Source organism: Bubalus kerabau, chromosome 1 (genome assembly GCF_029407905.1).
Source record: "Bubalus kerabau isolate K-KA32 ecotype Philippines breed swamp buffalo chromosome 1, PCC_UOA_SB_1v2, whole genome shotgun sequence".
Lineage (NCBI taxonomy): Eukaryota > Metazoa > Chordata > Mammalia > Artiodactyla > Bovidae > Bubalus > Bubalus kerabau.
This window is the reverse complement of record NC_073624.1, coordinates 92028505-92042514: the sequence shown is the minus strand read 5'-3', so window position 1 is coordinate 92042514 and position 14010 is coordinate 92028505. Positions and strand designations below refer to the sequence as shown.

The 14010-nt window shown below is 41.6% G+C and overlaps 1 protein-coding gene across 4 annotated transcripts in view; it reads right to left on the bottom strand.

The window, feature by feature from the left end:
* Positions 1 to 13775, bottom strand: part of SPATS2 (spermatogenesis associated serine rich 2) — a 158581-nt gene extending 144806 nt beyond the window's left edge. For 2 of the 4 annotated variants that reach the window (XM_055582886.1, XM_055582876.1), the window contains exon 1: positions 13584 to 13754. The gene's annotated coding sequence lies outside the window, so the exon portion shown is untranslated. Of the gene's footprint in view, positions 1 to 11071; positions 11184 to 13583 lie in introns of those variants that run through there. The other 2 variants (XM_055582908.1, XM_055582902.1) reach the window with 2 other exon arrangements.
* Between the last annotated feature and the right edge of the window lie 235 nt (positions 13776 to 14010).

Below are 14010 nucleotides of genomic sequence, written 5' to 3'. Positions count from 1 at the left end.
TTTCTAACAGTGCTTCAGTGAATACTTTAAAAACAAATTTATTTATTTGACTGCATCAGGTCCTAGTTGCAGCACATAGGGATCATTCGTTGTGGTGCTGGCGCTTCTCTCTAGCTGTGGCGCAGTCTCCAGAGCTAGTGGACTCAGCAGCTGTGGCATGCAGGTTTAGTTACCCCATGGCATGTGGGATCTTAGGTCCCTGACCAGGGATTGAACACATGTCCCTTGCATTGGAAGGCAGATTCTTAATACTGGACCACCAGAGAAGTCACAGTGAGTCCTTTTTTTATAGGCTTGTGGGACATATATGAGTGTTTTTCTAGGTTGCTAGAAGTGATCTAGCAACCTAGATTACTGGATCTGTACATACTGATGTGAAAAAAAATCTCCAAAACATGTTAAGAGGAAGCTATAGAATAGTATATAAAATATCATAAAATAACCATACAAAAAATATTTTATATACCTATGTAAACATAAGTGGAATAATCTGAAAAGGTTCACAATAGGGTTATAACAGGATTACCTCTGAGACAGGAATGTAAATGGGGAGGTGAGTTATTACTGGGAAGGACAAGGATTAAGGATCAAGGTAAAGGAAATCTTTCACTCTACATATTTCTATAGTGTGTGAATTTTTTCAATATTTATAAATTACTTTGCAGTAAAAAATAAGGAAAAAGTGAGCACTATAAAAATTCTTATATCAGCAAAGAATAACCCTGGAAGGACAAACTTCCAGGAAGTACTACCCGCAGCTTTCTTCAGGGAAAAGAGAACTGGAAAAACTATTTTTGCCATTTACTTCTGAACTCTTTAATTTTGTGCATGCACTGATTTTACCATGTGGATGCACTGATTTTTAAAAATTTAATGTACATTTTGTAAGTACAGGGCTTCCCTAATGGCCCGGACAGTAAAGAATCTGCCTGCAATGTGGGAGACCTGGGTTCGACCCCTGGGTCAAGAAGATCCTCTCAAGGAGGGCATGGCAACCCATTCCAGTATTCTTGCCTGGAGAATCCCTATGGACAGAGGAGCCTAGCAGGCTCCAGTCCACAGGGTCACAAAGAGTCGGACACCACTGACTATGCAGAGCACACATGATATAAGTGCTATTCTGAAAGTATGTTACAGATTTAAAAGCCCAAAAGAAAAGTGTTTGATTTGCCTAAGAGACTTCAGAAAGTCAAGAATTCCTCCCAACAGACTTACTACAATGCATTCCAGGCAGAGTTCAGGTAACGGGCCAAGACACAGAGGTATCACAAAAGATAGGAGGCTTCAGAGATGAGGCCTAAAGAATAAAGCTTGGGACTATAGGACGGATTTGAATAATGACCACTTCCTGAAAGTGTACACCCTTTTTGCCTTTTTCAAGAAAATAATCAAGCTTCGACTTATACACAGTATGTTCTGCCTAAAGCAATTACCCCTACTCCACATCATGATATAATGAATCGAATACATCTATCCACAAACCTGGCAAATATATTCATCCGTTCTAGATGGATAATCCCGACCATAGGGTAAGATTCTAAATTAATAATTATATTGATCTCCTATTCTATCTTCTTCTTTTGACCACCCCATAAAGCCAAGCTGCAATATGCATAAAAACAATGATACACCAACTGCATACCATTCAGTATAAAAAGTAGGATACCCTGATCCAGTTTACAGCACTTATACCAAATGTCTCACAAAGGGCAGAATGAAGAAAGATGATCTAAATTTCAGCTATAACTTCCCCAGTAGCTCAGCAATAAAAAATCCTCCTGCCAATGCAGGATACTCAAGAGACAAGGGTTGGATGCTGGGGTTGGTAAGATCCCCTGAAAAAAGGAATGGCTACCCACTTCAGTATTCTTGCTTGGAGAATTCCATGGACAGAGGGACAGAAGAGGCTGGTGGGCTACATACAGTCCATGGGGTCGCAAAGAATTGGACAGGACTGAACAACTAACACACTGTGACTAGATGACATTTACGCTTTATGTCTGTGTGTGTGTGTTGAGTCACTCAGTCGTATCCAACTCTTTGTGGCCCCATGGACTGTAGCCCACCAGACTACTCTGTCCATGGAATCTTTCAGGCATGAGTACTGGAGCGGGTTGCCTGTTCCTACTACAGGGGATCTTCCCAGCTCAGAGATCAAACCCATGTCTCTTGAATCTCCTGCATTGGCAGGCAGGTTCTTTACCACTGATTGACCTGGGAAGCCCAATGCTTTATATTAATTGTTGTTGTTCAGTCACCAAGTCTTACCTGACTCTGCAACCCCATGGCCTGTGGCACACCAGGCTTCCTGGTCCTTCACTATCTCCCAGAATTTGCTCAAACTCACGTCCATTGAGTCAGTGATGCCATCCAACCGTCTCATCCTCTGTCGTTCTTTTCCTCTTGCCCTTAACCTTTCCAGCATCAGGGTCTTTTCCAATGAGTCGACTCTTCGCATCAGTTGGCCGAAGTACTGGAGCTTCAGCATCAGTCTTTCTAAGGAATATTCAGGATTGATTTCTTTTAGGATTGACTGGTTTGAGCTCCTTGCTGTTTGAGGGACTCGCAAGAGTCTTCCACAGCACCACAATTCAAAAGCATCAATTCGGCACTGGTCCAATACTTCTTTATGGTCTAACTCTCACATCCCTACATTGACTACTGGAGAAAACATAGCTTTGACTACACAAACCTTTGTCCTCAAAGTGATGTTTCTGCTTTTTAATATGCTGGCTAGGTTTGTCATAGCTTTTCTTCCAAGGAGCAAGCATCTTTTAATTTCGTGGCTGCAGTCACCGTCCACAGTGATTTTGGAGCCCCCAATAATAAAATCTGTCACTGTTTCTATTTTTACCACAGCTATTTACCATGAAATGATGGGACTGGATGCCATGATCTTAGTGTTTTAAATGTTGAGTTTTAAGCCAGCTTTTTACTCTTTCTTCTTCATCAAGAGGCTCTTCAGTTCCTCTTTGCTTTCTGCCGTAAGAGTGGTGTCATCTGCATATCTGAGATTGTTGACATTTCTCCTGGTAATCTTGATTCCAGCTTGTGAGTCTTTTAGCCTGGCATTTTGCATGATATACTCTGCATATGGGCTTCCCAGGTGGCACTAGTGGTAAAGAACCCGCTTGACAATGCAAGCGATGGAAGAAAGACGGGTTCAACACCTAGGTTGGGAAGATCCCCTGGAGGAGGGCATGGCAACCCATCCCAGTATTCTTGCCTACAGAATCCCATGGACAAGGGAGCCTGGTGAGCTACAGTCCATAGGTTGCAAAGAGTCGGACACAACTGAAGTGACTTAGCACACATGCGCGTTCTGCATATAAATTAAATAGGCAGGGCAACAATATACTGCCTTGACGTACTTCTTTCTCAATTTTGAACCAGTCCATTGTTCCATGTTTGGTTCTAACTGTTGCTTCTTGTTCTACATACAGGTTTCTGAGGACACAAGTAAGGTGCTCTGGTATTCCCATCTCTTTTAAGAATTTTTCACAGTTTGTTATGATCTACACAGTCAAACCTTTAGTGTAATCAGAAGCAGATTTTTTCTTTGGAATTCCCTTGCTTTTTCTATGATCCAGTGGATGTTGGCAATTTGATCTCTGGTTCCTCTGCCTTTTCTAAATCCAGCTTGAACATCTGGAAGTTCTTGGTTCACGTATTATTGAAGCCTACCTTGAAGGATCATGTGCAATGAGAACAACTGTATGGTAGTTTGAACATTCTCTGGCATTGCCTTTTTTGGGACTGGAATGAAAACTGACCTTTCCCAGTACTGTGGCCACTGCTGAGTTTTCATATTTGCTGGTATATTGAGTGCAGCACTTTAACAGCATCATCTTTTAGGATTTGAAATAGCTCAACTGGAATCCCATCACCTACACTAGCTTTGCTCACAGTGATGATTCCTAAGGCTCACTTGACTTCACACTCCAGGATGTCTGGCTCTGGGTGAGTGACCACATCATCATGGTTATCCAGACCATTAAGATCTTTTTTGTATAGTTCTTCTGTATATTCTTGCCATGTCTTCTTAATCTTTCCTGCTTCTGCCAGGTCCTTGCTATTTATTTTGCTCATCTTTGCATGAAATGTTTCCTTGGTATCTCCAATTTTCTTGAAGAGATCTCTAGTCTTTCCCATTCTATTGTTTTCCTATATTTATATGCATGGTTCCCTTAAGAAGGCTTTCTTCTCTCTCTTTTCTATTCTCTGGAACTCTGTACTCAGGTGGGTATATCTTTCCCTTTCTCCTTTGCCTTTAGCTTCTCTTCTTTTCTCAGCTATTTGTAAGCCCCTCTCAGACAACCACTTTGCTTTCTTGTATTTCTTTCTCTTGAGGATAGTTTTGGTCACCACCTCCTGTACAATGTTACAAACTCCCATCCATAGTTCTTCAGGCACTCTGTCTACCAGATCTAATCCCTTGAGTCAATTCGTCACCTCCACTGTATAATCATAAGGGATTTGATTTAGTTCATACCTGAATGGTCTGCAGTCCAGGAGTAGCAGAGTTGGACACAACTGAGTGAGTGAACAACAACAACAATACCTGAATGGTCTAGTGGTTTTCCCTACTTTCTTCAATTTAAGCCTGAATTTTGCAAAAGGAGTTGATGATCTGAGCCACAATCAGCTTCAGCTCTTGTTTTTGCTGACTACATAGAGCTTCTCCATCTTTGGCTACAAAGGATATATCAATCTGATTTCAGTATTGACCATCTGGTGATGGCCATGCATAGAGTCATCTCTAGTGTTGTTGGAAGAGTGTGTTTGCTATGACCAATGTATTCTCTTGACAAAACTATAACCCCTTGCCCTGCTTCATTTTGTATTCCAAGGCCAAACCTGCCTGTTACTCCAAGTATCTCCTGACTTCCTACTTTTTGCATTCCAATCCCTAATGATGAAAACAACATAATTTTTTGGTCTGGTAGGTCATCACAGAACCATTTAACTTCAGCTTCTTCAGCATCAGTGGTTGGGGCACAGATTTGGATTACTGTGAGGCTGAATGGTTTGCCTTGGAAATGAACCGAGATCACTTTGTCATTTCTGAGATTGCATCCAAGTACTACATTTAGGACTTTTTCGTTGTCTATGAAGTTCTTACGAATAAACTAAACATTAAAGAAACACTGATTTCTGCCAAAGATAAACTGATTTTATGCATATGTCTTCCTAATTTCTTGATTTGGGGGCATCGATCCAAAGTAAATTATCAACACTACCACAATCTAACTTTTATTGACAGCAAATGATAGTTTTTTTTTGCCTGCCACTCCTATTTGGAAAAGCTATGCAACATTTCCCTCCAACTCAGGTCACATGTACCAAAAATAATTATAATATTAAGTGCCTACTATGTGCACTCACTGATCTAAGTGTTACATAACTATTAAAAATCAACAGTCATAACTCAACAAAAAGACAATCTAATTTAAAACCAGGCAAAGGACTTAAATAGACATTTCTCCAAAGAAGATACACAAAAGACCAATAAGCACATGAAAAGATATTAAACATCACCAGTCATTAGTAAGGAAATGCAAATAAAATCCACAATACCATTTCATACCTACAAAGATGGCTATAATCAAAGAAAAAAAGGAAAATAACAAGTACTGGCAAAGATGTGGAGAAACTGGAACCCTCGTGCACTACTGGTGAGAATGTAAAATAGTATAGCCTCTGTGGAAAACAGTATGGCAGTTCCCCAAAAAGAAATCTACGTGATTCAGCAATTCCACCCTCAGGAATAAACCCAAAAGAATTGAAAACAGGTATTCAAACAAAAAATGGTACATGAATATTCAAAGCAGCATTACTCATAACAGCCAAAAGGCAGAAATGAAACAACTGCCCATCAACAGAAAAAAATGGATAAACAAAATATGATATATCCATATAGTGGGATAGTATTCAGCTACAAAAATGAATGAAGTACTGACACATGGTACAACATGGATGAACCTTGAAAACACTGTTACATCAAAGAAGCCACACACAAAAAATCACATATTACATGATTCCTTTTACTTGAAATATCCAGAACATGTAAATTAGCAGAGATTGGTGGTTAACAGAGATGGCGCGGGGGGTTGGAGGGAAGAGTGAGGAGAGACTGCATAATGGGTATACGGCCTCCTCTGGGGTTGATGTAACAGTTCTGGAACTATATAGAGTGATGATTGTACAACACAGTGAATTTATTAAATACCACTGAACTGTATACTTTAAAAGAGTTAATTTTACGCATTGTGGACTTCATTTCAGGAAAAAAAAGAAAAAAAATCCAATAGTCCTGACAATCCTGTGCAGATTCAGAAACACAGACAGGCTCAGAGAAATTACTTGACCAAATTCACAGAGGGAGTACTAGACAGAACAGCAGAGATTCAGAGCCAGATTTTTGCTCTTTTTTTCTTAATGTTGATAGCAAGTAGGACCTTTATAGCCCTTCTCCCCAACAATTAAAATTTTATTCCAGGGACTTTCCTGGTGGTCCAGTGGTTAAGAATCTGCCTGCCAATGCAGGGGAATGGGTTGGATCTCTGATCTGGGAAGCTTCCACACGCCATGGGGCAACTAAGCCCGTGCACCACAACCACTGAAGTTCACATGCCTTAGGGCCTCTGCTCCACAACAGGAGAAGCCACTGCAACAAGAAGCACACGCATCACAACGAGGGAGTAAGCTCCACTCACCGCAACTGGAGAATAACATCACATAACAATACTGCGTAGTCTAACTTACTGCATCATCATAACATTATGGGCTGGCAGACAAATGACAAATGTCAAACAACTTTTAAAAGATCTTCAAGGAATTCCTTGGCAGTTCAGTAGACAGGACTCAGTGCTTTCACTGCTAGGGCTGGAGAACTATGGTCAGTTCAGGACCACTGCCCTGGTCAGGGAACTATGATCCTGAAAGCCATGTGGCATGGCCAAAAAATTAAAAACAAAAAAAGACCTCCATAAAATACAAGCTTTGAATAGTGAAAGAGGTGAAAATGATTACCCAACAAAGCTTTGTTTAAAGTACTGTCAACTTAACAAAGAATTAGATAGTCTTCTCAAGAAACCAAGTGTGTACTGACTGGTAAGATGTAACAAAACATCAACTTTGCATCTGAGCTAAATGGCTGACTCAGTCTTTGGTGGTTCTGTACCACAGTACCACCTTATAGGACCATTCAGGTCCTATAATGCCTTAATTTCCTGTCATTCCATCATAGTTATAAATAAGCTTCACTGTTCCCATCAAATGTGAGGGAGCCTCTAATGATGAGATCCTTATCCTGAAGGCTTGTGCAGGACATGCAGGTAGGCTATGATGGCAATTTACTTTATATAAAGATATAAGAGGTTATTAACCAAAGTCAGCTGAGAGTCACTTCCACCACACACTAGTGCACATTTTTAATCAATGTAACAGTAGAAAATACCAAGAAGAGCCAGAAGTGGGCTGATCACACTGCATGTTGTAATCAGAGACTAAGTAGATAATTTAAAGTACTGCTCTACTGGGCTTTCCAGGTGGCTCAATGGTAAAGAATTTGCCTGCTGATGCAGAAGATGGGGGTTCAATCCCTGGGTCAGGAAGATCCCCTGGAGGAGGAAATGGCAACCCACTCCAGTGTTCTTGCCTGGAAAATCCCATGGAAAGAGGGCTGGTGGGCTGCAGTACATGGAGTTGCAAACAGTTGGACACAACTCAATGACTGAGCACACATGCATTGCTCTACTGATGGTAACCTTAAAACAGAAGCAAATCATTTGCTACTGGACAGATCACATGTACTCAAGAGAGCAAAGACTGCTGGTTTTACAAATAGGCCTTTCCAGTTCTATACAAGTCAATAAGAAGTAACATCACTGGCAGCATCTTCAAGTACAAAAGATATCTTCACTTATCTAACGTGACCCATCTATAATCCTACAATGGCTTCATCACAAACCTCCTTCTCCTCAATCCCAACACCCTTTAACCAACTCTAAAGAACACATAGACACAAACACATACTCCACAACCAGTAATAGTGTCATTTTGCTAATTAAGTAATATAAAAAAATCCTAACCAACAATCTAAGGTTGTCATTTAGGGTTTGCACTAGTAAGAATCGCTGTGGAACTCCTAACCACAAATTAGTCATAGGACAACGACTGCAGAGGCCTTAAGCTGGTGGCTATGTTCTCAGATCCTACAGAACATTTTAAGGCCTGGGGCTGCTGCAGAGTCAGTGCAGAAGATGCATGTGTATTTCAGGAATCCAACACAATCAGCCACCATGGTAAATCTGAACATGAAGAGTAAATGCTGGCCTCTGGCCAATCCTTATATCCAGCAACCTAAAGTGTTTGGATATTTAAAGTTAATGTCCAAAACTTTAAATCTTTTGGAGATATTTCAGAACCAACACACCACATCCACGGTAAGTGTAAACTCACTAAGATTCCGAAAGAGGCTCCCAGAAAATGGTTTATGTGAGCCTGAAGTCCCTTTGTAACCCAACAATCTCAAGAAGCAAGATGCAGGCATAATTAACCTCCTTGTGACAATTAGAAAAAATGAAATTGGAGGTTAGACCCATCCTAAGAGACAGTTCACTGTCAGCCTGCAGCTATTTCAATCTACTATATTTGGTACTATGTGACAACTCTGTCTCTCTCAAATATATGAAGGGAGGGAGAAAAAAATCGACTCAAACAGTACTTCCTGCATTACAGTTACCTTCCTGAAATATTTAAAGCATATAGTAGCACTCAAACTCTTTTCAATTAATAAAGGATATAGAAGGTAAGCAATAACTAGCAGCTCATACATGTCCCTTGGACAGCAAGATCAAACCAGTCAATCCTAAAGGAAATCAATTCTGAATGTTCATTGGAAGGACTGATGATGAAGCTCCTATACTCTGGCCACCTGATTCGAAGAGCCAACTTATTGGAAAAGATTCTGATGCTGGGAAAGAATGAGGGCAGGAGGAGAAGGGGGTGACAGAGGATGAGATGGCATCATTGACTCAATGGACACGAGTTTGAGCAAACTCCGGGAGATGGTGAAGGACAGGGAAACCTGGCGTGCTGCAGTCCATGGGGTCACAAAGAGCTGGACACGACTGAGTGACTGAACAACAACAACATATATATAAAATATTCTGAAATGAAAAAAGTACCCTAAAATTTTCAACCAAAGGCAGCAAAGTGAACTGAAGATGATCTACATTACTGACACATTTTTCTTTTTTAATATTTATTTATATTTTGGCTGCACCAGGTCTTACTTGCAGCACACGGGATCTTTAGTTATGGCATGTGAGCTCTTAGCTGCAGCATGTAGGATCTAGTTCCCTGACCAGGGGTTGAACCTGGGTCCCCAGCATTGGGAGTATGGAGTCTTAGCCACTGGACCACCAGGGAAGTACCTGATTTTTCAAATATATATACAAATAACATTCTTAAGATGATCATCCACAGTTATAGGTATGACTAAAAAAACCTTGTGTATAACAAATGGTCCCTTCCACACTGGATATGTTTCATACTTTAAAACAGAAACTCCTATTTTCTTCATCAACTAAAGCTCCTACAAGATTTTCAAAAATACTTTTATTGCTAACTTGAACTCTATTTTAAGGTGCTTGCTAGATGTCTTGATACATAAATATAATTAGACAGAAGCTAAGAGAGAGCCATAAAAACTAGACAAATCATTTCCTGTGCAAGTGTCCTGCAAACTGGACAGAAAAAGTCAGTAGAGGAAAACAGCAGCCCTCAAACATAAGGTCAAGTACTACCTTCAGGTGAACACACAATAAAATCACCATTTAAAAGGAACCAAACTTGGGCTTCCCTGGTTGCTCAGGGAAGGTAAAAAATCCACCTGCCAATGCAGAAAGTACGGTTCTACCCCTAGTCAGGGACAATCCCACATGCCTCAGGGAAACAAAGCCCATCGGCCACAACTACTGAGCCTGTGATCTTGAGCTCAGGAGCCACAAATACTGAGCCCAGGTGCTACATCTACTGAAGTTCACATGCCTAGAGCCCGTGTTCTGCAACAAAGCCACTGCAATGAGAAGCCCGAGCACTGCAGCTCGAGTGTAGCCCCTGATCCTTCCAACTAGAGAAAAGCCCATGCAGCAACGAAGACCCTGCACCACCAAAAAATAAATAAGTAAAATTATATATAAAAAAGTAACCAAACTGCCACAAAAACTTAAACACAGGATTATCATATGAACAGATATTGAACAGGTATTCGTACACTAATGTTCACAGCAGCGTTACTCACAATGGCCAAAAGGTGGAAACAACCTGTGTCCATTTATAGACGAATGGATAAAGGGAATGTGGTATATGCATACGATGGAATATTATTCAGCTCTAAAAAGGAATGAATTTCTGACAAGGTTAAAACACTGATGAACCTTGAAGACAATTTGCTAAGTGAAATAAGCCAGACACAAATGGACAAATACTATATAATTCCACTTATGTGAGGTACCTAGAATAATCATATTCCTAGAGACAGAAAAGTGCAATAGTGATTGCCAGAAGCTGGGGAAAAAGAAGAATGAAGAGTCATTCTTTAACAGGAATTTTGGTTTGGGACGATAAGAATGTTCTGGAGCTGAATGGTGGTGATGGTTTCACAGCAGTATGAATGGATTTAATGCCACTGAACTGTACACTTGAAAAAGTGGTTTAAATGATGTTACGTATATCTTATCACAACTTTTTTTAAGTAACCAAGCAAGAATGATGATCAAATCTTTGAGGCAAAAACATCAAGAAAAAGTGCTAAGAGTCTGCAACAGGCATGCTTCACTGTCATCCTCTGAGCCTAGATAACCTGCCTGAAAGTCAAGACCTCAGAACAGGAGGGATGGACATGGCATTTTCATATACTACAGATTTATATATCAGTATCATATCACTGGCGTATGATAGGAAGATATATTAGAAGGTGAACTATATTCTATAGGAGGACATTTGCTAAATAATGAATGGGCTTCCCTTTCCAATATTTAAATCAGAAAAATATAAGCTTTACCTTCCAGTCTCCAATGTAAGCAGCAAGACAATCAGTTTTACTTCTAACAAAGCAGCACAGTGGATCCTAAAGAGTGACTTTAATTTTCCAGTCTTAATATGGTGTCTCTACAATGGAAACTGCAAGTAGCAATATAACAAAAATATAAATTTCTTTCACCACCATTACAAAGTTACTTAACCTTTTCCAAGCCTCATCTGAAAGATGAGGATAATGCTTACCTTATAGGATTATTTGAAGACCTAATAAAGTAACATATATAAAATACACTGAGTTCAGTCAGTCCCTAGAATACCTAACTGCTCAACAAATAAAAATTCCCTCACCTCCTGCAATTCACTAGTATCTGTAGCCTTTCCTGCTCCTGGATCAGCCTCCACAGGCTACGCTGATGTTTTGGCCATTAACCTCTGGCTCCTCCCTCAGGCCCCAGCTGTGTCTCTCGGTTCTAGAAGTTTTACTCCTGGTTTCTAAGAGGATCCTGTCTATATTTAGAGATAATGCCAGTACCAACTGTGGACTCAACAGGTGCTTGGAGGGCACTTGAGCATTCAGCAGTTTTTGATTGTTTTCCAGAGTTAATTGGTTTTGGCTCCACAACTGGCTGTCTTGACTTCCACAAGGAAGAGTGCCACGTATGCACAGTACTTCAGCAGTACACTAGACTAAGCAGAAAATTAAGTGTGCTCACAGGACAAATCCTTAGCAAGAGGATGTTTTTGCCCATTATCTGGACCCCAGAAGATCTGTTAAATCACAGGGGCAATAAACCTTCAATAAACTCTGCAGATGTAGCCCATCAACCCAATCTTTGTCTAGATCACTGTGCCAGACCAGGTTTCAACCAATTCATGCTGTTCATACTACAACCAAGATCAGGAGGAAAAAGCAGGTAGAACAACATGGAACACTTAAAGGAGTGTCCAAACAGAATGGGTATGAATTCAGTTTACTACTAGTTTTGTGACCTTTTTAAGTTACTTAATCTCTGAATTTATAAAACAGGAAATGATTATGAGAATTAAATGAGATGATACGTGGAAAGCAATCTTAGCACTTCATTATCACTAATAAGGAAACGGCACTCATTTCTTGCTTTGTTCAGTTTTTATAACAGAAGAAAAGTCACAGTTTAGATCATTCTTTTTGGACCTTTATAAAATAGCCTAATGCTACTATCTGAGGCCAAGCTGAGAAATATAAACTGAAAAATTTCCAGAAATCTTAGATGAGTCAGCAAAACTTAATGCCTCAAAATAAAAGGCTTAATATGGACTATTTATGAACACATAATGGTAATTACAATTTCAAAATCAGCAATCTTGTATCTAGCATCATCCAAAATTTGATCTGGAAATCCAAGTATCAAGGAAATGCAAAGATCATACATAACTGCCGAAATACTTCCCCACAATATTTTCAAATCACCTGAATTCAAACTGGAAGGTACAAAATAGCCTGATAATTTGAAATCAGCATCAGGAATTTCTGGTGACAAAACCAAACTCTCTCCCATAATCATAAAACCAGTAGCAGATGGTACATGATCATTTCTCAGTGAGAAACTGTTAATTCTAACAAAGTACAGATAACTCAGATTTTATCAAGGCTGTTCACCTTTCGATGAACAAACTCTTGGTTCTCCTCCAAACACCCTAAACTCTGCATTATCAATTACCAAACTCAAAGCAAGATGCCTGTTTCTAGTGACCTGTCCTCTCCTGCTTCATCAACCGCAGGTAAATTACATACCTGTAATTTAGGGAAGGGAAATAAACATATAAATGATAACCAAATTATTAAAAGAGCAGCTGTACTCCTTAGCAGAGGGACATGCCAGAGAAAAATCCACCTTCTAAAAGAACCCAGTCATCCTGGATGAATTAGGAGAAAAATGCCACTCCAGTCCACCTAACCTATACTCTCTAACTGGACTTATTCTTCTGCTTTAATTCAAACCCAAACCACATCTATTTTATGTGTCTGCCCCTCTTGGCTATATTTTCCGTCCCGTTTCCCGCTCCCCACCCCACCCCAATTCCAAGAATGCCCTCCTCTCTCTCATTTTCAAATCCCACTTTGCCCCCCAAATCCTAAGGACCTCGGAGACCCACGTAGATGACCTTACGCATTTGCGATGAATTTCCAGTTCACTGTACTTCTCACACCAAATGATCGATTCTTTCATTTCTTTCGACCTCTCGTTGTTTCTTAAAACCCAGTACCCCACACACGCTCACATCAGAGTCCCCCCTCACTCCATTGTTTCCCCGGCCTATGCCTCTGGAAACCCCTCAACTCGGAACCGTGTGCTTCGGACCGCCTCACTGACCCCAGAAACCTTTCACCATCTGGGCACTCTAGGTCTCAAAGGGTTCACGTCCCCTACTCTCGGTACCCCAACCCCCAACAACTGCTCCCTCCCCGTGTGCCTTCCCTCAAGCCCGCTCTCTGCACCTCCGTGCCCCGCTTCATCCCTCCTCCACCCCTCCACCGGCACCCAGAGCCTCACCTATCCCGGGCCCCCGCAGTCGCCGCGTTCCCAGTTCCGGCTCTGCGTCCCGGACGCTCTGGGGTCTGAGAAGACGAAAGGAGCTCCTCCGCTGCCGCCTCCTCCTCTTCTAGAGCTGCAGCCGTCGCGCTCCTCCCCCAGCTCTCCCGGAGCCGGACGCCGCCCCGCCCCCACCGCCCCTTTCTCTGCTTCCCTCCTCGGCCGGGCGGCGGGCTGGGAATCGCAGCCGCGGCTGGGGGCCTGAGTGCCAGCCGATCCACACCGACCTCGCTGGGGTTCGAGCTCTTCGCCCCGCCCCGCAGTCCGCTCGGGCGCGTGCGCGCCGGCTAGCCAGCGCACAGGGCGCGTGCTCGCGCCAGCGCGAACCCGGCGCGCCGAGCTCGAGGCCGTTACAGCCAACCGGCCCGCGAGTGAGGCCCGGGCGCGA